Source organism: Quercus suber, unplaced genomic scaffold (assembly GCF_002906115.3).
Source record: "Quercus suber isolate HL8 unplaced genomic scaffold, Cork oak 2.0 scaffold_737, whole genome shotgun sequence".
Taxonomy (NCBI): Eukaryota; Viridiplantae; Streptophyta; class Magnoliopsida; order Fagales; family Fagaceae; genus Quercus; species Quercus suber.
The window spans coordinates 121802-146666 of NW_027070176.1; the positions used below are offsets into that span (position 1 = coordinate 121802).

General features: G+C 36.3%; 1 pseudogene; it reads left to right on the forward strand.

Moving 5' to 3' along the window:
• Nucleotides 1–258: 258 nt before the first annotated feature.
• LOC112033729 (zinc finger CCCH domain-containing protein ZFN-like) lies at nt 259–10211 on the forward strand (annotated as a pseudogene).
• The last annotated feature ends 14654 nt before the right edge of the window (nt 10212–24865 follow it).

Genomic DNA, 24865 nt, shown 5'->3' on the forward strand with positions numbered 1-24865 from the left:
CGAGCCTTAAAGGCTCAAATAAAAGGTGCTACACCTAATTTTATTTTTCTTTGCAAAACAAAAGCCTTTCACAAGTGGATGAAAGAAGTCATGGAGTTAGTTGGTGGTCTGTCCATGATGTGGAAATCCAATGATAATGTTAAAGTTTTAGAGTACAATAAAAACCTCATCACCATCAAAATCTTCGATTTGGTGTGCTATTAGGCTCTAGTGGGATTCTATGGTCCCCCTTATGCCTCCAAGAAAGCCAAAGCTTGGATGAACCTCACAACATTCCTAGAGTCTGTGCAATGTCCATGGGTCTACATTGGTGCTTTCAACTATACTCTAAGCCAGGAGGACATTCTTGGTGGAAGTATGGAATTCACCTTAACCACCAATCATCTCAAAGATCTTATGTTTGAGTTTAGAGCAATTGATTTGGGGTTTTCTAAAAATAAATTCACATGGGCCAAATACAAGTTCAAAAGTGCTGCCATCGAGAGAAGACTAGATAGAGGCATAGCAAGCATAGCATGGAGACTAGCCTTTCCTAAGGCCTACATTTCACACCTCAGAGCCAGCAGTTCAAACCACCCCCACTCCTCTTGGATACCTATCCCAAGGACTCCTTTGCCCACAGACCCTTCCGCTTCGAAGCAACATGGACAAGGGACCCAAGAGGCCACTTTGTCATTGAAAATGCGTAGAACGAAGATGTTAGAGGCTCATAATATTCCAAGTTATGCAAAATACAAGAGGGTACATGCAAAGCTCTTCGAAAATGGACCAAAGAGGTGTTCAGACTCTGCCAAGTAAGAATCAATACCCTCATCCAAAAAATTGTAGAAGTCCAAAATGCCGAACCCTTTGTCTCCAATAGCAGTATTGAGGCTGTGCTCCAAGCTAAATTGAAGGAATGGCTCATACGCAGCGAAGGGTTATGGCGACAAAAGTCTAGGGAGCTTTGGTTAAAGGCATGTGATAAAAATACTAGTTTCTTCCACTTATCAACTATCATTTGAAGGCACCAAGACAATATCGAAGTAGTCATAGGGGATGATGGAAGCTGGGTATTCGACTCAAAACTTATCAGGTAGAACTTTTTGGAAAAATTCAAAGATCTCTTCACTATTGAAGATGTTAACTTCCCTACCCACCTAGAAGACTTGATCTTGACATTCATATCGGATAAGGACAATGAAGCTATTTGTTGTATTCCCACTCTTGAGGAAATAAAATCTACTTTGTTCTTAATGCACGACCTCAAGATGCCTAGGCCAGACGGTTTCCCTGTGGCATTCTATAAAAGCTATTGGCCAGTTATAAGGGAAGATGTGATAAAAGCTGTAACATCCTTCTTCACCAATGGATCTATAACAAAGGAGATAAATAGCTCTCTAATCCTCCTCATATGAAAGGTACCTAACCCCTTATCTTTCAAAAAGTATAGGCCCATCAATTTATGCAACATGATATATAAAATTATTTCTAAGATCTTAGTGTCCAGAATAAGGCCTCTCCTTCACAAATTCATCTCCCCATGCCAATCAGCTTTCATACTAGGATGTTGGATAACAAAAAATCAAGAGATTGTTCAAGTTCTACTCCATAGTTTCAAAGTACAAAAAATTAAAGCAAGGCAAATGGCCATAAAGCTAGTACTTAAAAAGGCATATGATATTGTGAATTGGAATTTCCTTCAGGCAGCCCTTGGAAAGTTGGGGTTTAACAATATTCTTGTGGGATGAATTGAGTCTTGTGTTTCCACTGTATCGTTTGAGGTCCTAGTTAATGGTGGCAAATCTGACCAATTCATGCTGAGTAGAGGCCTGAGATAAGGAGACCATCTGTCCTCCTATCTATTTATTATCAGGCAAGAAGTCCTCTCCAAAATATTGGAGGAAGAGTTTACTCTAAAAAATATTGATGGAGTTAGAGCTAGCATTGGAACTCCACCCATCACCCACGTGATGTATGTCGGTGACATAGTTCTATTCTCCAAAGCCATAAGAAGCAATCCCACTACCATTATGAATTGCAGCCAAAAGTATTGTAATTGGTTAGGACAAAGCCTCAACAAGTCAAAATCCAAAGTGTTATTCTCTAAGCAATCCCCCTTAGCACAATCACAGATTGGTCATGTAGGCATTACAGATGAAAAGCCTAAAGAAGAATGCCATCTACCTGGGATCTCCTCTCTTTTTGACTAAAGCCCGCTCCAAAGATTTCAAATATCTCATAGACAGAGTTGAGACCAAGCTAATGGGATGGAGAAGCAAATGTCTCTCATAGGTAGAAAGGTCCACTCTAATCAGCTCTGTTGCAAAAGCCATTCCAAATTATGATATGTCCTGGTTCAGGTATCCCCACCAACGTATGTGATAAGCTAGACACACTATCCTAAAGGTTTTGGTGGAAGCCAAAGAAATCAGAGGGCAAATTCTTTGCTCTTACTGCTTGGGACAATCTATGTCGGCCTAAGTGTAAGGGAGGTCTTGGTTTTCAAACTGCCAAGGATATAAATAATGCCCTCTTAGCCAAACTTTCTTGGATGGTTGCATCTAAGAGAGAGCCTCTGTATGGCTATTTTGAGAGCTAGATATAAAGTGAGAAGTGACTGACTTCGAAAAGACCCTCCAAGGGTTGCTTTTCTAGTTTGGAAAGCCATTGAAGGAGTTAAAGAGATCATTGTCAAAGGTGCCTACTACCTTACCAGAGATGGAGCTTCAATCAATTTTTGACTTGACCCGTGGGTCCAATAGATCCAAGACTTCATTCCAAAGTCGGCATAAGCTGTCTTTGCTAAAACTCACCTGATGGTCTTTATGTTTAGGGATAATTACACTTTACTTACTTATGGTTTGCCTCTAATTTGATTTGCCTACCCGTGGTTTCATTTTTGACACTTTACCCACTTGTGATTCCCTCCGTTACTGCTCTGTAACCCACCTCTGTTAAAAAAGAAGGGTAAATAAGTCTTTTTACACCCATTTTATATCTCTCTCCTCCCAAAACAAGAAAAACCAAAAAAAAAAAGAAAGAAAAGAAAAACAAGATTAAAATATGGTATTAGTTTCTCACCATTCACAAACATGAAGAACATACACAAACATGAAGAACGTATACCTCGAAAACTAATACAAATCAAACCAAGCAATACCATCAAAGTAAAAACCACAGATCTATCAAAATACAACCTTAAAATATAGCACAACATTTGATCCCACGTTTTATACTAGATTGGCTTCAAAATTAAGCACACAAAAAAAGTCACAAATTGCTAGCAACACATTGAAAATTAACATGCAGAGAGAGAAAAATCACAGTTTCAACTTCTTTGTTGGAAGAAAAAGAAAGAAAGAAAAAAATTAGGGGAAGAACAAATGAATTCAAACCCAGGCATATATTTGAAACCCCAATTTCAAATCCAAACATATATTTTAGGACTTCTCAAACCCAGAAAAATTAAACTCAAATAAACCACTCTACAGATCTCAATCCCAAGACCCACGGCGAGCTACTACCCATGGCCCCACGAACCCAGGTCCACCCACAGCACCACGACTCCACGCTGATGTCCACCGTGACAACCTAAAATCTTAGATCGGCCACCACCAAAACCCAAATCGTAACCTACAAGTCATGCTCCTCAAAACCCAGACCCAAATCAGTCATGCTTCTCCTCCACAAATCAAAACCCAAACCAATAGATTGGCTTTGCCGACGATAGATCGAAGATGTTGGAGGTGGGTATGGGTTCGCTGATGTGAGGGAGATTTTTGCCTTGGTGGATCGGCTACATGCAAAGCTCGAAGTGGATGAAGGTGAGAAAAGAGAAGAAAAGGGAGAAAACTCACTGGACTGGCGTCGGAGTGTGGGTGGACGTCGAACCTTCGACAAAGTGTGGGGTGGAGCTGCGTCTCTCTGTCGTCGGTGTGTGGGGGTGGAGCTAAGGTGAGCTTGAGGATGAGTTTCAGGGTGTGTGAATAGTGTGTGAGAGAAGTGTGTGAGGAGTGACCAATCTGAAAATCTATTGAAGGTAAAATGGAATGGGAAATTCATTTACAACATGGGAACTAGGAAGCTTATTTTACAGTCAAACTTATTTCTATTTTCAGTTTGACTGTATTTTCACGTGGTATCAAACACAAACCCAAGTGTAAAACATTTTCAGATTTTAGTTTACATGCGAAACAAACGCAACTTTAATGATGATTCACGAACTAATCAATCAAGTGGGTGTCATTGTAGCATTTAAGATCTTAGGTGGGTGAGCAAGCGTGAGAAAGTGCGTGGGAGAGGAGTGTTTGATATGATTTCTTGTTTGATTTTTTTATGAAACTTGTTAGAGTAACGGAAAAATTAGAGGTGGGTTACGTAGCAGTAACGGAGGGAATCACAGGTGAGTAAAGTGTCAAAAATGAAACCACGGGTAAGCAAATCAAATTAGAGGCAAACCACAGGTGGGTAAAATGTAATTATCCCTTTTGTTTATAGATAACTCATCACTAGAAAGAGAGCCAAATTCATCACATTTTCGAACAATCATCTGCATAAGCCATCTTATCACTCCCCCTAGCCACCAGGCAAAGAGACAATAAACTTATTTGGGTGGCCGATTCGAAAGGGGGGTTCTTAACTAAATTGGCCTATTGGATTTCTAACTAGCAAAATACCCTGAGTATTTTGAGTGAAGCTCTTTGAAAAAAACTCTAGAAAATCAATGTGCCTAAGAGGATCAAAATGCAAATGTGGAGAATTGCCACCAATGTACTTCCCATGAAATGGGCTTTGGCCCAAAGGCTAGAAATGGATAATCAAAGTTGTGTGCTCTGCGAGAATGACCTTGAAACAGCCTGCCATGTTTTCTTCCTTTGCCATGTCGTTAGAGCTATTTGGTTCTCCACCTATTGGGAGATTAGAGTCCAAGAACACAATACCACAAATTGTTTAGACATTATTAAACTTGTCCTTCCCCCCCCCCCCCCCCCCCCCCCCCCCCCCTCCCCAAAAAAAATCGGGTCTATCAAGCTTAATGTTGATGCAGCTGTCAGCGATACATCCATAGCTTTAGTGTTCGTAGCTAGAGATCATCATGTGTTCCAATTAAATTATGGGTGAAGAAGCACTGCACCTGCCAACTCATTTAAGCCGAAGTTGCTGTTATTCTTTGGGTAGTCAATCTAGCCTCCTCAGAGAGGTGGATGTAAAGTTGAATTTTATCAACCATCTTGTTGACTTTATTCCGTGCTAATTTGCTTGTAATTTAGTACTTAGTAACTCTATATTTAGGTGGGATTCATGTAAGGGTAGTGTGTGAGAGAGTGTGAAGAAATGCTCAACATTATGCAAAGAAACAGGGACTCGCGGCTGACTCGCGACTTGCAAGCCGCCAACTGTAGCACACGTGAGAAGCATACGGTGAGGTGAAGGGTCACGCCAGCTGTCACACTACAGGACAAAAGTCCTAAGTTGGCTAGGCCGTTAACTTGCGGCTTGAACTCGCGACTTAGACCAGTCACGAGGCCAAGCCGCCAAGTTACCCTGTTTGGGAAAAACTGTCTCTTCGTATTTCAAACACACACCACTATATATAGACCCTTATACCTACGAAATGTAGAGAGCTTCCAGATAGAATTTTGTGAGAGAAATCCTAGAGAAAAAGTAAGATTGATTCATCCACAATCTTCGCCTAAGAGACTCTTCAAATTTCTCTACTTTTTTCCTCTCTATTGATACATCTTTGAGAGGTTCTTGACCAAATCTTTTTCTCACCACACCCACGTTTGTGAGAAAATGATTTGGTCTTTTGGTGCTAAGGGAAGCAGTTTGAAAGGGACCAATGGTTATTGGTTGATGCTATGGGCTATAGCGGAATCCGGTAAGCTAGGGAAGAAAAAGATTCGGCACAACCTCGTTAGAGCAAGAAGCTTGGAGGGCTTAGGTATTTGGGTAGATTAGGCTTGGATGGTCTATTGCTGTTCATGTATCCCAACTACACTTTCTAGTGGATTATTGACCACTTGGAAGGCGGCGGAGAGGTTTTACGCCGAAAGCTTCGGTTTCCTCTTCGATAACACATCGCGTGTTATCCTTGTGTTTGCATCTCTCTTCCCTTTATCTTTGCCTTTTATTTTCTGTTGTGGATGTGATTATAATTGGCTTAGATTGTTTATCAATTTTGTGTTTGGCTTATATTCATGTTCCGCATATTAATTGTTTGATAATAAGCTTGAATTGGTAATTTGTAATTGGGGGTCAAAACGTTCATAGTGTTTTCAACGCTATTCGAACTTTCAATGGACAAATGTCATCTTTGAAGACAACTCTAAGGATTGCTTTGACTCCCTCTTTGTGGAAGGCTTTCAGCCAAATTGGTCCATCAGTAATATTGTCAGTGATGTCTTTAATCTTAGAGAGTCTTTCCTTGTGTTTCTTTTGTTTGGGTTAGAAGAGCTTGCAACTCTACAACCCATGTAGTTGCAAAGTTCACTCTGAACACCTCCGTTTCTTGTTGTTTCAATAAGGAGAGTCTGACAGTGGTTTAATCTGATGCTTCTAAGATAGACTTCCCCCCCGTTCTTCTCTTCTTTGATTAATGACATTGAAACTTATCAAAAAGAAAAAGAAAAAAAAGAAGTTAGTTCAGCATGTTGTAGTTTTAATTGGTAGCAGTGTATCTTATTGAAATGGGAATATCAATTACCATGGATGAAATCACTACTGTTTCCATTTGAATAAAGTTACTAGGACACTAGGAGAAACAGAAAATTATGCAAACAAATTATGTTATATGGAACTTTTACTCCTGCTAGATTTTATTATATAATTGGAATTCAATAGATTCAACATCATAAATAATCAGTATTGAAAGTTTGAGAACCTAAAAATTTTACCCAAAAAAAAAATAATAAAATCAAAGTACCCAAAAAAATTCCTTGTGTAAAAGACAATGTGGGACAATTTTTCGTAAAGGTCTATTGGAAGTTAGCACAACTACTTAAATTATAAAATTTTAACTTACATAATCACCTTTTGTCCGTCAAATTCTGAATGAACTGAGCAAGAGTGGCAAATTTGGGGCTTTTTTGAATTTCACATTGAGGATAGGTAGAGAGAGAGATGGATTTGATTTTCAAGTTGGGGTGAGAGAGAGAGAGAGAGAGAGAGAGAGTGAGTGAGGCCAGATTATGTTTTTGGGTTTTAGACTTTTGGTTGCAATGGAACTTGATATCCTAATCATCGAGTTCCACTTTAATTTTTTTTAATTTCCAAAGAAGTTGATTTTACAGTCACAAAATCAATTCCTAAAGGATGGTATTCTGCTACATAGTTCGCGAACAATGTTAATTTGCTGAAAATTTCGGCAATTTGAGGTATTTGGCCATTTTGGCCTTAAGTAAAACCCTTATTGAGACTCCACGACCTTTAGACAACTTACAACCGAAGCCTTACACTTCTTCAAATTCTCTGGACTTCTCAGCTACATGAATGTTATGTGGATGATACACCCACGATCATGACCGGAACCTCCGATCAACTCTAATAAACTTCTAAAGATTTACTTCACTACAATAACTCCGTGATCTTGTGTATTTCAATTCACTACTCAAACGCTTCAATCACCACGTTGAATTTCTCTCCATCTAAACACGGGAAGTAAATATTTGGCTTGCGTAATACCTTCCTTTAGGGTACAAAAACAGCCTCTCAAGCCTCTTAAAAATCGTGTAAAAGAGTCTCTTATATACTAGCAGTAACTGGGGTACAAAATCCGGAGCACATGCTACATTCTAAGAATTAAAACACATCAGCAACAATTTTTGATCGATCAAGTGGCTGTGAAACTTCTACCAAGCCTTGATCGAAAGGTAGTCTAACACAGAATGTTTTGTCTTTCGTAAGTTGTGTCTTGCACAATTTGTCATGAATTTGATTCAATCTTCAAGGGCACATTATAGACTTAATTTGATAGATTACAAACTCGTCGAATTTGCCAACAATAACAACATTAACCTTAACAATAATTATTACCATATAATTCAAATATGTGATCACAATAGCATGGTTATAAACCACAAATTGCAAGCACCAAATTATAAAGCAATAAAACAACAGACACCAAATTTGGTGATGAGCTAGAAAAATGATGGATAACTGTCAAAAGGATAAACCACAATGAGGATAACCTACTCCAACTAAGGATACACAGTATACGAAAAGAAGTTACAAATCTAGTACAAAACCTTTGTTCTAGACAATACCCATTATCTGAACTTGTGGCTATGACCCATAACAACTTCAAAAACTCCGAATTTTTTGTATATGACCTCTTTCACGAATAACGAGAACCTTTGAACAACTCTAAGGAACCTCCTCAAAGATTTCATAACATAATGAACTCCATTGGGATGAAGCCTCCATGTTTTCAAGATCTTTGATAACTTAACAAAACCATAGAATACATGTCAATATGCTCTCTGTTCTCACAGGTTGGAAGGTGAAGGCTTTGATCTTCAAATATGTGTTGCTTTAAAAAATCTGCTTCTACATGCCTATGAAGTCTTGATATAAAGGGCCATAAATAGGCGTTCCAATTAGGGTTTGGAAAACACAAGCACCGACTTCATTAAAACATGTTACCTACTAAATCCCCAATTTTCAGTCAACTGAGTAGCAGTCGAAATTTTGTCAGAAACCCTATTAAAGTTGATCATAAAGTGATCAAAAGTCTGTCAAAACTTGGGGGTTTTGATCAATCGAGAGACGATTGAATGGTAGTTGAAATCTGTACAAAGTGTCTTCTTTGAATTTTGTCACACTTTAATATTAAACATTGAGTGACTCATTACTGACTCATGATTTATTACATTGTCATGGAATTTGCAAATCTAAATCCTAAGACATGTATTAAATAAAAATAATTTTTTTCGTGAACTCAGTAAATAATCCAGATGTTTTTATGAAGAAAATTACTACTAAATATGTAATCAATTTGCAACGAGCATGTCAATAGATTGTATTATGTAAGTAATTTTTTCTTTCCCCTATAATCATATTTTTCATTCCATCTTTAAAGTCACTCATGTAGATTACGCATAAATAATTTTTTGCTTCTTTATTATATACCAATTAATTAGGGGTACAAAGTGTATACATTAACATGATCATAAACAAAATTACACTAAACACTATACACAATTAAGTACAGCACAAGGCCCATGCAAATTTGGAAACACCTGTAAATTTCATCACCCTCAACCCTCTAACATGATGGTTTCATTGAATTTTTCACCTGCTTATCCAACCGACCAGTCTCCAACTACGCCTGGTCAGCAGTCATATCCAGGAGGAATTACAGATTGGTCAAGAGCATCTTTTATTCCCAGTCCACGCTGGCGAGGACCTTCGAGTTTGGTGCAGTATGTCAGTTTCATCATCCTAGAGAGAGGCCAATTCCTGCTTCAGACTGTGTCTCGAATCCCACGGATCTTCCTTCGCAGAGAGAGAATGTATATCCTGAGAGACCTGACGAAGCTGAATGCGCATAATACATGAGAACTGGTTTATGTAGGTTTGGTGCAGATTGTCGGTTTCATCATCCTAGAGAGAGATTAATTCCTGCTTCAGAAACTGCCTCGAGTGAAAAGCATGATGACCCTGAAGAGCCAAAACGACTTGTATCAAAGCTATAGTTTAGGCTAAACTGCAGATAGTTTAAGCTTAGTGCAGTTTAGTTAATTAGTGGAGCTAGTTACTGATTATGTACACGTCAGTCACTGATTGATCTTCACAATAATTTGTTAGAATTGATTAGAACTCTACGGAGTCAATTATGTATCCATATATGTACTGAGCTTGTAATCCCAATCAATGAATCAAGAATCATAATATTCAATTCACAAAAATAGCTTCATCTTTTACTCTGTTTTCTGCATATTGCTTTGGTTTACATTTCTCTTCATTGACTCCCATGGGTCTTCCTTTACGTCTGGGAGAGGCTTTGTGTATCTTCTATTCTTGCTATGGTTTCTGCAAATTCGGTCCAAGTTGCAAGTTCGAACACCTCATCGATATCAGCAAATATCTCTCTTTATCATCATCAGGAACTGCTGCATTAAGTTTGTCATCAGAAGAACTTGATGACGCAGGCAAAGGTCAGGCAACTTTCACTGTGGGAGAGTAGACAGATGCCTTCTGGTGATGATAACATTGACACGGATAAATGAAGACACGAGTCATTTACTTTTTAAGGTCTTTTGGGGTTAAGAAAGAGTTATCTGTGAATTCATTTCTCATTGCTGGAGATGTACCCTGTTCATGTCAAGTTAATCCTGTTCTGAAAATGCAAATCAGTTGACAGACTTGACTCTTCTGAATTTCATATTGCTGCATAGTATAAAATCTGCAAATATTGTCAAATATGGTGATTGGTGAATTTCAATGTGAACATTTCAGCCTGTCTTTCTGATTTTAATTTTTAATTTTTATTTTTTTCCCAATACTTTGTGTAAATTTTTTTAGTTTAAATTTTAAATTTTTGTTAACTTTTTGATAGCCTCGATCTGGCTTTGCTCTGAAAAGAAGAACTCTAAAAAGTAAAATCTAAATGCATAAGCCATGAATCAAATAGCCGCACATGACACAACTTCACATATACCTAACTCATGTGGCGGCACCCAGCAGGACTGAATAAATTTTCCCATGATATGTGTGCTACAAGTTCCAACTTGTAAGTCTCTCGTGGCTACAAATGCACACCACTCAAGCCTACTTGGCGTGTAAGTCTAATTGAAACAATCTTAAATAGAATGTTGGTTGAGGTGAATGCACAATACTCTCCAATTTTGCTAGTGGGGTTTTATTTTAACATACTATTTATCAACCCTATCTTCCAGAAATCCTAATTCTCTGATTTTTAAGACCAGATTGTGATATAATTTTCAATTGCCTGTCACTGAGTAATTTTTTAATCGAAATTCATGCATTTATACGTTGGAAAGCTTGTGAAGAGTAGATTTTTGGCATGTTAACATATTTTGGAAATGACTAACATAATTCAAAAAAGAATAATGCTACATTCACAATATTTTCATAACAGTTTCACAATAAAATTTAAATGGAAATTTACAGCTGGTTTTCATTTGAGCTTACCACTAACATTACTTTTTCTTTCTACTTTGTCACTAGAATTTGTAGTGAAAATATTGTATCTCTAACTTAACTCATCAAAAAAAATTTGACACGTAGTAAACTAGGATTTGCGATTCCTCTCAATTTATACAACCAATCATCACAAAATTTTAGGGGCATATTTTTGGAATGATAATCTATGACCATATGTAATTTACACGGTCAAAAACAAATAAACGCATGAGCTTCCATGTGAGACCTTTTAGGGGTTGTTTGGTAAGGTATTTTGAGCAACAGTTTTCAATGTTTAAATAATATTACACGTATTTTTACACACTTTTTCACCCACACATATTTTCAAAAAATACAAATAACGTTATTAGAATAATATTACCAAATAGTCCCATAGTTGCTAAAAGTCCCTCCAATAGGATAGAGAAAAAATCTTCATGAAATTTGATCCCCAAATAGGTAGGAAACTTCTTAACATCCACTTATCACCCACTCAACCTTGAGTGGCAGAGCCAAGGGGGCGAGAGGGGTCAATTCCCCCCCCCCCCCCCCCCCCCCGCGTGTGTTTTTGCTTTTTGACTCCATAGAGCAGAGAACAGTGGTGGAATAAAAAAGCAGAAGTGTCATATCAATATCTAGTGTTACAAACAAATCGGGATTATTTGCAGTCGTATTGACCATTTTTGGATTTTCAATATAGATGATAGATTTCAATAAATATAGATTATAGGTTTCTCTCATTATAATTATCAAATTATTATTTTTTAACATAAAAAAGTCTATTTAGCTAAGATGGTGAAAAAGTTTAAGAATGAAAAATGTTGAAAAAATAATAGAAAAATAATAAATTTTCAACGTGGGTGTTTGGTACATAAGATTGAAAATATATATAAATTTTATTTGTTTGGTTAATAAAAAAAAAAAAAAACTGATATGATGAAAAATAGTTGGTCGAAATTTACTATAATACACTTGTTATATAAGTTTCTTTTTAGGAACAAGTTGTTATATAAGAAGTAATTGTTTCTGTGGGGGTAAAAGTCTAGCATCGTATATTGGGCATTGGGCTTTATCTAGGGATATGGTGTGTCAGAGGAGGGGTAAGTAACTAGGAGAAGCCCCAAGTTCAGAATTATAAAAAGATGGAGTGGAGGAAGATGATCCGAGGAGAAGCCCCTTCTTAGATATGATTAAATACTGATCAGCTCTATATCTCAGCAATTTAGGTGACCTTCTAGGAGATTTTCACGATAAGAATGATCCTCATGCACGTACAGAAGAGATAAGAACCCAGAAATATCTAAGAGAAAAGTTGCTGCCACCACATTAAATGCACAGCGACTACTTTCCTGACCGCATTTATGTGGAGAAGACTTCTGAACAATGTTACATTGGTAACTATAACTCACAGAAGGCCAAAGGAGGTGGCTGATGGACAGGTACTCAAGTGGCAACCCAAATGGTTGACAAGTGTAAGATGAAGATGATCCAAGGGAACTATATAATATGAGAACCCTTCCACAAAAAGAGGATCGGAAGAAAAAGAAAAGGAACATTGTAATAGTAAAAGCAGAATTTGTAGTCATCTTTACTGGATTTTATAACACTTTTTGCCTCCTCAGACATCACCTTCATGCAAGATTATTGACTTTGTCATCATTTGATCATATTTAAAGCCCAAGTCTTCAACTCATTTTCTACAAATTCTATTGTATTGGGTTTACTGAGTTAAAGTCTTGTACACTTTAGACTTAGGCCATAAATCGAGACCTTATAGTTTCCATTATAATATAATAAATAATTATTATTATCAATTAACTTAGTAAAAATGAGGTCGAGAAGGCAAAGCTTTTTTGGCCCATAACGTGGCTACTTGGATATCTCTGCTTTCTCTGAATTGGCCTTTTGTCCAAGTAGAGATAATTTGGCCCTTAGGCATTTTGTAATTTCATTTACTCAGTAAAATAAAAGAATACAATAAAAAAGAAAAAGTTATTTCTTTTTCTTTGAACAAGTGCTCCTTAGTTAATAAATAAAGTGTTGGATTGCTCAAGGTATTTTGTTAATACATTATTTGAAGAAAATTTTAAAAATTATTTTTATAAATAAATAAAAACGTGCCAAAATAGTTTGTTATTTTTTTATAATTTTTTAAAATAATCCACAATAAATCCTCTCTTTCTTTCATCAATTTTTTTCTTTTTAAATCAACCTTTGCCATTGAGTCCAAGATTCGCTTGTTCGTTGACCCATATATTTTAGGTCCGCGGTCCACTAACTCAGTCATTTAATCTGTAATAATGCCCGGGGCCATAAAGGAGAATTTAATCATTTACAGTTGGAGAGCCACTCCTTTTTACCGTGCGGACCGGTGCAGTGTTTTGCTTTTTGACTCCAGAGAGCAGAGAACAGTGGTGGAATAAAAAAACAGAAGTGTCATATCAATATCTAGTGCTGCACACAAATTCGGGATTATTTGCAGTGGTACTGACCATTTTTGGATTTTCAATATAGATGATAGGTTTCAATATAGATTATAGGGTTCTCTCATTATAATTATCATTTTTTTTTTAACATAAAAAAGTCTATTTAGCTAAGATGATGAAAAAGTTTAAGAATGAAAATGTTAAAAAAAAAAAGAAAAATAATAAATTTTCAACGTGGGTGTTGGTACTTAAGATTGAAAATATATATAAATTTTATTTGTTTGGTTAATAAAAAAACAAAACTGATATGATGAAAAATAGTTGGTCAAAATGTACTATAATACACTTGTTATATAAGTTTTTTTTAGGAACAAGTTGTTATATAAGAAGTAATTGTTTCCATTATAATATAATAAATAATTATTATTATCAATTAACTTGTAAAAATGAGGTCGAGAAGGCAAAGCTTAGTTGTGCACCAGTGGTACCTATAAAATTACCAAAAATACCCAAGTGGCAACATGCCACAAACATGAGCCCCATTTTTTTCTTAAAAAAAAAAAAAGAAGTAAAAATGGTATCTTTTAAAAGTTAATACATTACGCTTATTGTATAAAGCATAAATTTGGCATAAAATACTAATCAATGCCAAATTTTTGGCGTTTGGCACACCAAATACCAAAAAACCTCTTACATCAAATATTCTAAATGCTAAAAGTTTTAACATTGATAAATAGTGCAATTCTAATGATAGAACTGTATAAAGAGAAATGCTAAACCTTTTAATGTTTTTTTTTTTTTTTCTACTTTTTCTCTCCTCTCTCACCCATTGCTTCACTCTCTTAGACTCACTTCTGCTATCATTCATTTCTCCCCCACCTAGTCCGATGACTCAGACATCTACTTTTATAGCCAAGCTGAAGATGTTTTGGTGGATCATTTTCTGGGTTAATATCCTTGAAAATGTCAAACTTTCTGGGCCTTCAAACACTGCCATTTGAGTCACACCTTCGAGGCCCCACTGCTTCACTCCAATGGTGATGCTTGAGGGAAAACGACTCGCCATTGAGGCTCTATCTTGCCTTCGATCTTGCCGCCATCGACCTTGCTCAACAGACAATCTCGCTTAACTGTATCTCACCCGGTTGCCACTGATCTTGCCTAGTCTCTTCTCCCTATGCCACTGCTGATCTCTCTCTCTCTCTCTCTCTCTCTCTCTCTCTCTCTCTCTCTCTCTCTCTCTTCTCTCTCTCTCTCTCTCTCTCTCTCTCTCTCTCTCTCGGTGATTGTGGTGTTTTTTGGGTTGTTTGGGCTAATATTGGTGGGTTGAGGTGGTTGTGGGCTAATTTTGGTTGTTGTGTTTACGACAGCCAGTGGATTGATTTTGACTTGTGGTTATAGTGGTCAATGGTTGGTTTTGGATGGTGGTGGTGGATTGTGGTGGGGTGAGTTATGGGTGGTGGGAGATTTCGTGTATATATATTAGTAGTTTTTTAAAATCATTTTAATGTGTTGTATATATTATGTTAATATGTTGAAGAGAAGAATAAAATATCTGATTGTAAAATGGTGTATTAATTTTTTTTTTTTTTTTTTTTTTTTAAGTAGGTTTTTATATGTTAAAATGGCATTTGTAGCCTTGAGAGTTCAGAGAGGATAAGTAAGTCTTTTGTGAGGTCCAGAGAGGAAGGCAAGGAGCTCCAAATGAGCACTAATAAGGTCAAGGAAAGCCATCATGGCAAATCAGTTTAGGAATCCCACTCTCATGGCTCTGGGGAGTGGGATTATTATACAAAGAAACAATTGTTGGGTTGTTACTTGGAACTTTTGACTTTAATAATACGATGAAAATAAAGCTATATCTGATGATGAGTTTGAGGATTTACCCCCATGGCAATTTGCGATTAAACTATTTGGGGAAAGGAAAAACAAAATTAGAGCCTCTTGGGCCAACACTTTGATTGTAAAGGTTTTGGAAAAACCATGAGATACCACTTCCTACATTTGAGACTGGTTAACATGTGGAAGCCATTAGGGAAAATGGACTGTATTGACCTAGGGCATGATTTCTTCCTTATCGAGTTCTCTCTCAAGAAGGACTGTTCAAAAGTGCTTAAGGGTGGACCATGGTTCGTTGGTGGTCACTATCTCTCCATTAAAGGATGGAAGCCAAACTTTAGGCCAACTACAGCAAACCTCTAAATTGTCGCTGTATAGGTTTGCCTCCCAGAACTTCCCATTAAGTACTATGAAGTCTCAGTGCTAAGGGATATCAAAAAAGCTATAGGTCTAGTCCTACGAATTAACACCCATACTGCTTCAAAGACCAAAGGACGCTTTGCATGATTATGTGTCTAGGTGAACTTCGACGAGCCGATAGTTAAACTTGTCAAGGTAGTTGGAATAGACCAACCTGTGTAATACGAGGGTATCAGCTCCCTTGCTTTTCTTATGGTCGTGTAGGACATAAAATAGAAAATTGTCCACACAAAGCAAGGCTGCCGGAAAAAGATGCTAAGGTAGAGGCTAGGGTTGAGGAATCGAAAAAGCAAAAAACAAGGGAAGAAACTGAGCTCGAGTCAAATGCCTTTAGGCCTTGGGTTCTGGTTGCACGGAAAAGGAAACCCAACAAGAATGTGTCAAAAGTGGTTAGGCCTGTAGCCACTTCAGGGTCTCCTTTCCAGAGCCCAACAAAGCCCACCAATTCCTCGAGGCCACTGAGCAAAACCTTTTTAGCAGGCCTAGACCAAAACTTAGGGATTCAAAACCTTAGTGACATGTATTAAGGACAAGTGCAATTTGTGTAGATCGCACTATCGTGAATTAGAGTGGTCCAAACCAAAGTCTAAGTCATCTACCCCAAAGGGGAAAAACTCTATGTATAGCCAAAAATTGAAGAAAAGCTAAGACCATTCCAAATAAAAAGCTACAAGACAAAAGGCCTTGCCAGAATGAAAGACGGTCAAGCTAAAAGCCTTTGGGACCACCTCTCATTAAGGTGAAACTAATCAATTTGGGTTTCCTGAGGTGGGCATGGAGACTAAGGAGTTTAGAGCTAAACGATCTTTCACATCTAATACTGCTTGCCCCACCCCCAGATCAGACCGGCCTAAATATGTATTGGAGAAGTCTAAAGTCATGGACGATGTGGTCATGAACATTGAATTCCCTCTTGTTTCGGTGATAGACTGCGTCACCTATCAAAATTCCTCACCCTAGGAGCTCGATAGGCAACCGTTAGCTGAGATTTTGATTACCTCCATAAAGAGGGAGAGAAGCAAAGTTCTTCCATAGAGATTGAAGTCAAAAACATATCCAAAGTAGCTATTAAGCAAATGGACCCAAATCTTTATCCTAAGAAAGCGAGAAGAGAAGATGATGATACCCCATCATCCGATCAAAACGAAGAGTCCCTAAGGAATACTAGTAATGCGCAGGTGACAAAATTGGACCCACCAAATGGGGATATGCAGGTTGATAAGGGAGATGATGTTCCTAATCACTCTCTCTAATTTGGTTCTTTTTTATTCTTTATTTTTGTTGTTAATAATGAATATGCTCATCTAGAATTTTTGGGTTGCTATTAATCCCACCTTTTATAATGTTATTTGTGACTTGATCCGTGGGCATTAACCCGCTATTATGATCATTACTAAAACTAAAGTGAGTGGTGACAGAGCTAAAGGGATTATTAATAGGCTTCCCTTGGATGGAGTAATTATTGCTAATTCCATTGAACTTTTTGGCGGTTTGTGGGTGCTCTAGGACTTTGATTAAGTGAAGTTATTTGAGTTTTCATCTACGGAGCAATAGATCCATGCACTTGTCTCGTCTATAGCAAAAACCCCTTGGCTTCTATCTACTGTCTATGCTAGCCCGAGATTTGCTGAGCGACGCCTTCTTTGTGATAATCTGGCCATGGTGGCTAGCCTCCACTCTATGTCCTAGATTATTACAGGTGATTTTAATGAAGTACTTATGGGTGAAGATAAATTCAGAGGGAATTCAAATGAGTACAAGTAGAGTTCTCTAGTTCCAAGAATGTCTAAACACTTGTAAAAATGATAGATATTGGTTTTGCTAGGCCTCGGTTCACTTAGTGCAACCATAGACCCCTATCCCACCTTGTTTAATAAAGGATAGACATAGTTGTTGTCAACCTTGATTGGAACAACCTCCACCCCAAAGCTGCGATCTATCATTTGGAGAAAACTCACTTAGACCATTGCCCTATCAAGCTGTGTTTTGAAATGCCTTAAGGATTCCAACCACCTAGACCTTTTAGATTCCAACCCATGTGGCTCTCCCACCCTTTCNAAAAAGATTCTAAATTTAATTATAGGTAAAATAATAATAAAGAATTAAATTTTACATTATATTATTACAAAAATTATATTAACATATGATTTTATTTACTTGTTATTAATATCAATTAATATTTTTTAGATTTATTTTACTTTCAAAAATGAGGCCGAGCAAAAGTTGCTTGAAGAGGTGGTTATTTCGCTCCTTTTGTTTTGAAGTAAAAAATTTTCAGGAAATATTTTACATATTTAACCATGTTTGTTTAGTTGTAAATTTGGTCAACTGTAAAATATTTTCCGGTCAAACTATAAAATTAAGGCAAAAAGAAGTAAATATTTTTATGTTTCAAATTTTGGTAAAATTTTACATTTTACAATCTCTCATGGCTAGAGATCATTGACAAACAGCCACTCCTAACTCTCTCCCAACCACAGAGAGCATCCACTAGCAACACAATCTAAAATGCCAGAGATGGTGTCTCTCCCTGCAAGTCAAGCACCGAAATTGCAATTTGTGTTTGCTGATCTGATTTTTTTTTTTTTTTTTTATACTAAGCCTTTGTAGATTTGGGTATGTTTTGTACAATCTCTACCGCTAGGCCCTATCATACAAAATTCTATAGATCTCCACCTGTGTCATGCAAATTTGGGTTCTCTCTCTCTCTCTCTCTTCTGTTATGCAAATCTATTTTTTTTGGCTTTTTGCAGATCTGAATTTTTTTTTGGGTTGCAAATTTGTTTTTATTTTTATTTTTAATAGCTAATATGAGTTTGGTGGTTTGATTCATGGTTGTGTTTCTTATTAAAATTTGATAATTTCAATTAAGGATGATGAGAATTTTGAGTTTGGTTGTTTCTAATTGAAGATTTTTTTTTTTTTTTTTTTTTTCATTTTACATTTGCAAATGAATTTTCAAGTAGAAACCCAACACTGTAAAAGGAAATATTTTCTGTGTAAAATATTTTCATTTGAAAGTATTTTATATTTCAACAAATGTTGAAAGTATTTCCTTTGCACTATGTCAAATAATTTGTATGAATTGTGCAGATAAGCTTAGTTTTTTCATGTTAAAAGCTAATGGATTTGTGATTTCATTGTAGGCTATTAAGTGAGCGTTTGGATAGTGATGAAGTCACGTTCGCGTTTTGTACTTCACGTTTCAGACTTTTTTTTTTTTTTTTTCGCCTTTGAGGGAGTAAAGCGGCACTGTGCGGCTACTGTGCAATGAACAGTAACCGCACTTGTTGACTTTTTGTCTATAAACAGTGCATCTGTGCACTGTTTACAGACCCACAAATTTCACTTTTTAGTCTTTTCATAAAAATGGGCCTCCACGGTACTATTCACATATTTAAAATTATTTTACTACAGTATTTTCAGTTTTCAATTATATCCAAACGGACCTAAGAATGCTCAAGAAAGAGATCGGAGGACTTTCCTACGTGATATGCTATTGGATATTTTTATAAGGTTCAAATGCCACGTTATGTGTAAGGGGCCCTGGCCCCTGAATATTTTTAAACCTCCTATCAGTAGGTAAAAGTTGCCTTTCAAATTCCTAACCTCCCCACCCCCCCCCAAAAAAAAAAAAAACACACACACACACACACCAATCAATTTGCCTTTCAAATTCCTAACCTTTCACCTAAACAAAAAGGTATTTTTGTAAATAAAAAGTTGTGTAATGGCATTATAGAATAGATAGCTCCCAAGAGAAAGTTCTTTTTATTTGTCAAAGTCCACCCTCGCACTGTTTATATGCCCCTCTATAGTTCTACGACACTTCTTAGTTCTACTCATATTTTATTTTTTAGTAAAGGAAATCTTAACCAATATTCTAAGGGTATTGTTTAAGAACCATTTTTAAAACATTTTATTGGAAAATGATAAAGCAATTAATTTTTATAACAACTTTTATATTTTTCATGAAAGTGGTGTTAATACTTTCCTAATTTGGTTTATTAACTATGGGGGGACGAGGATCAGAGATTGCAAATAGATAAATTAAGGGTAGTAACAGAGCTCAAACTTCGGAAAGCATCGACAGAATGTCTCGGAAAATACGAATGACCTCATACAAGTGCAGAAGGACTACGACACTCGAGGACCCCGAGGATACCAACATGCCCTCAGGAGACGAGAACTAAGACTAAGGGCTGTCAAGCACAACCAAGGGCGAAGAGAAGATTTGTTGCCAAGATGGGAAGAAGGAATGAGGATGGATAAAGCACCCATCACCTCTGCATCCAATGCTCTACACCACTTAGCTGGCCTCATTAATGAGGAAATGACCTATGAATAGTGTCAACCCAACTCATACCCTAGTATGAAAGCTTCTAGTAAGGTCTTGATAGGACAAGTATTAAAGAGATCTAACCCTGACCTTCAAATGCACGGGTCAGATACATCTTAGCTGAATATATAAAGCTAAGAAGCCCTGGAGGAAGGGATGGACTTTTTAAGACTTACAAACATTTGTAATTGCTATCTCGACTAAACCGAGGACCTCAATATAAGCTTTTTAAGGGTTCTCTTATATAAAATCACTGACTTGCACTTATAATTAATTCAAACACATCTAACTCCAATTTTTTCTTCTTGTAAGGGTATTTGAGGTTGATTGAGCATCCCAACTCTTAAAAATTAATTGTGTGAGTAAAAGTAGCAAGTTTGTACCTGAAATAAGCTTGACCTACTTCTAGCCCGCCAGATTAACAATTGCCTATCGGCTGTGTTAACATGAACCTTTAATAAATTGTTACACACATCCTGTTATACACACATTATTACAAACTTATTTTTTGAATTGAAATCATAGGTTAACACAATTTCAAAAATAAAATTATGTTCTTCAACTTAGTATTTAATTCAAAAAATGTGTGTAACAGATTTTGTGTGACAAACACTACCTTTTTTTTATATTTTTTTCTATCTCAATTCTCAATTCTTGTGCCATTCCTTCTCTTTCACAGTACATTCTATGTTACAAATTTTTTTTTTCTTATTCTTCTTCTTCTTTTTCAATGATATTTTAGTTTAATTTTCATTTATTTATCTTATGATTTAGAATTTATTTTTTACTACAGTTGTCTAATCTAGTTGAAATTAAATTCTATTTATTTATGATTTCTATAGTGATTTTATATTATTTAATTTCTATGAATGTAATGGACTTATGATTTTTCATAAGAATTAGAGAACACAGGATAAAAAATGACCTAAGATACTTAATCGAGTGTTTAGCTTGTTAGTATTTTTAAGTGTTGATAAAAACTACACTGATAACAATAATCTTGTAGTATTACATATGAGTTATGACTTACTTTGGATTAAAAAAAAAAAAAACTAAAGCATAAAGACATGTATGTATATCTATGTGTTGGTTTGAGTATTTCTTGAATTACAAATCAATATGATAGTTTTACCTCGGCTCTTGCAAACAAAATTTATGGCTACGTATACGTCCTTACAAATGCACTTTTGATCCGTTCAGTTTTTTCATTATTTCATACTTGTATAGTACATAGGTAATGAAATAAGTAATCTCAAAGTAAACAGTTAAAAATCAACATACTTTATGATGTGGATCTACTTTTTGTTATTCATGAAATCCTTTTATCATATGTTATACTGAGAAATAGGTAATCATGTCGTAGCTTCTAAAATTTTATAATACACATGCATATTAAGAGAACTGTAATTGCCACGATACTCTGCTTAATTCGGACAAAACTCTCTAAAATCTGATTATATTGGCAGTTGTGTTAATTATGTGTTGGTCTAACTTGGACCCCTTCCACAAAAAGAAGAATGAAAAAACATTTTTTTGTAAGTGTTAGTAAAATATACTTAGAACTTTCAAAACCTTTTTGTTAACTGATCTTAGTTGGGCAATTAATGTAGACACTCAGAAAGTATTAATCATGCAAATAAGAGAGTAGAAATAATCAGCTTTCAAACTCCTGGGGATTGCAGCTCATTGATCAGATTAGTTCATCTTAGACTAATAGTGAGACTAGATGACTGTACTTGTCTATGTTATTGGACAAGATAAGATACAATGTAATTGCTATCCTTTTGCTGGTTGCAAATTCGCTCCTAGGTTCTGGATGACACCCAATTGTTTACTTGAATGTTATTTTGCATTATGAATTCATATGATATGGTTTTTGCATTATATAATATATATCATTTCTGTGCATTTTATTTGTGTTTACATGTATCTCTAATTATGTCACCTTTCCAGTTTTGTTCCATTTACATATATTCTAGTTCTTGCAGTTTAGCTTGTTTTTATGTACATAGTTTTGGATTAGATCATGTCCCATGCCATGGTACTTTCTTATTGCAGGATTCAACTATGCATGACTCTCTACTCATTTGTACTTTCTTCTATATAAGAATGGGCAGAGGATGTGGCTGTGGGTTCAAAACTCCTTGTTTACTTCCAAAAGAATGGGTAAGGTCACGGGTATAAACCCCCAAGTGCATGTGAAACTCACCAATCACAAAATAAAAAATAATTAAGTAATCTACTATCGACTTTTGTGACTTGTGAAAAGAAAAGGAAAAGGGAAAGAAAAGAAAAGAGAAACTATACAATAAGAGTGCTCTATACTTGTTCCTTTACTCCTATGCTTTTACCACATGTGTTTTCTTTTTGTTTATTCCCTCCCCCTTTCTCAATTGCACCAAATGAATAGAAATAAATCTAAAAGTTCAGAAAAACTGTAGCCAATGAAGAAATGAGGCTGGGGAGTTAATTTCCAATGTCTCACTTGAGGAACATGTTGAGCTGAGTAGAGATGATACTGTTGATGAAAGGAAAAATTTGTTGATAACATGTTTTTAGAAATATTTAGAACTAGCATGTGACGAAGTTAATTAGTTAAGTAGACTATTTTTGGAACTCAAGTTTGTCAAACTTGAGTTCCAGCCCAAATTGAGGTTGACAAACTGAGTTCAAAAACAATCTATTAACTAATTAACTTCATCCGTAAGCTATTCACCAAAATTATTCAAATGGTACTATTCAAATTAATTTTACCTTAGTGATGAGGGAGATAAGGATCAGGTTTGAATTAATGTGTGGAACTCCAATCTCCAAATGAATGTACTATGAGGATATGAAGTGGTTTATGTTCCTTGATGTGCTAAATTATCCATTTACCAGAAATGTAGTCTTTTTAATTTTGAAACTTCGATGAAGAGTAAAAAATAGAAAGGTAAATTAATGTGGAGTTGAAAAAAGAGGAAGCGTTAATGAGGAAGAAAACAAATCTAATATGATTGTCATTTTTGTTTTTCATGTGAAATAAATAAACACCATTTTTGAGCAAAACAAAATGTTCAAAACCACGTCGTTTTGAAGCTTTTTGTGTTTATCAATTAAAAGAGTAGAAAGTCTTATTTATTTATTTAAATTTATAGGTGGTCACTATCTCTCCATTAAAGGATGGAAGCCAAACTTTAGGCCAACTACAGCAAACCTCTAAATTGTCGCTGTATAGGTTTGCCTCCCAGAACTTCCCATTAAGTACTATGAAGTCTCAGTGCTAAGGGATATCAAAAAAGCTATAGGTCTAGTCCTACGAATTAACACCCATACTGCTTCAAAGACCAAAGGACGCTTTGCATGATTATGTGTCTAGGTGAACTTCGACGAGCCGATAGTTAAACTTGTCAAGGTAGTTGGAATAGACCAACCTGTGTAATACGAGGGTATCAGCTCCCTTGCTTTTCTTATGGTCGTGTAGGACATAAAATAGAAAATTGTCCACACAAAGCAAGGCTGCCGGAAAAAGATGCTAAGGTAGAGGCTAGGGTTGAGGAATCGAAAAAGCAAAAAACAAGGGAAGAAACTGAGCTCGAGTCAAATGCCTTTAGGCCTTGGGTTCTGGTTGCACGGAAAAGGAAACCCAACAAGAATGTGTCAAAAGTGGTTAGGCCTGTAGCCACTTCAGGGTCTCCTTTCCAGAGCCCAACAAAGCCCACCAATTCCTCGAGGCCACTGAGCAAAACCTTTTTAGCAGGCCTAGACCAAAACTTAGGGATTCAAAACCTTAGTGACATGTATTAAGGACAAGTGCAATTTGTGTAGATCGCACTATCGTGAATTAGAGTGGTCCAAACCAAAGTCTAAGTCATCTACCCCAAAGGGGAAAAACTCTATGTATAGCCAAAAATTGAAGAAAAGCTAAGACCATTCCAAATAAAAAGCTACAAGACAAAAGGCCTTGCCAGAATGAAAGACGGTCAAGCTAAAAGCCTTTGGGACCACCTCTCATTAAGGTGAAACTAATCAATTTGGGTTTCCTGAGGTGGGCATGGAGACTAAGGAGTTTAGAGCTAAACGATCTTTCACATCTAATACTGCTTGCCCCACCCCCAGATCAGACCGGCCTAAATATGTATTGGAGAAGTCTAAAGTCATGGACGATGTGGTCATGAACATTGAATTCCCTCTTGTTTCGGTGATAGACTGCGTCACCTATCAAAATTCCTCACCCTAGGAGCTCGATAGGCAACCGTTAGCTGAGATTTTGATTACCTCCATAAAGAGGGAGAGAAGCAAAGTTCTTCCATAGAGATTGAAGTCAAAAACATATCCAAAGTAGCTATTAAGCAAATGGACCCAAATCTTTATCCTAAGAAAGCGAGAAGAGAAGATGATGATACCCCATCATCCGATCAAAACGAAGAGTCCCTAAGGAATACTAGTAATGCGCAGGTGACAAAATTGGACCCACCAAATGGGGATATGCAGGTTGATAAGGGAGATGATGTTCCTAATCACTCTCTCTAATTTGGTTCTTTTTTATTCTTTATTTTTGTTGTTAATAATGAATATGCTCATCTAGAATTTTTGGGTTGCTATTAATCCCACCTTTTATAATGTTATTTGTGACTTGATCCGTGGGCATTAACCCGCTATTATGATCATTACTAAAACTAAAGTGAGTGGTGACAGAGCTAAAGGGATTATTAATAGGCTTCCCTTGGATGGA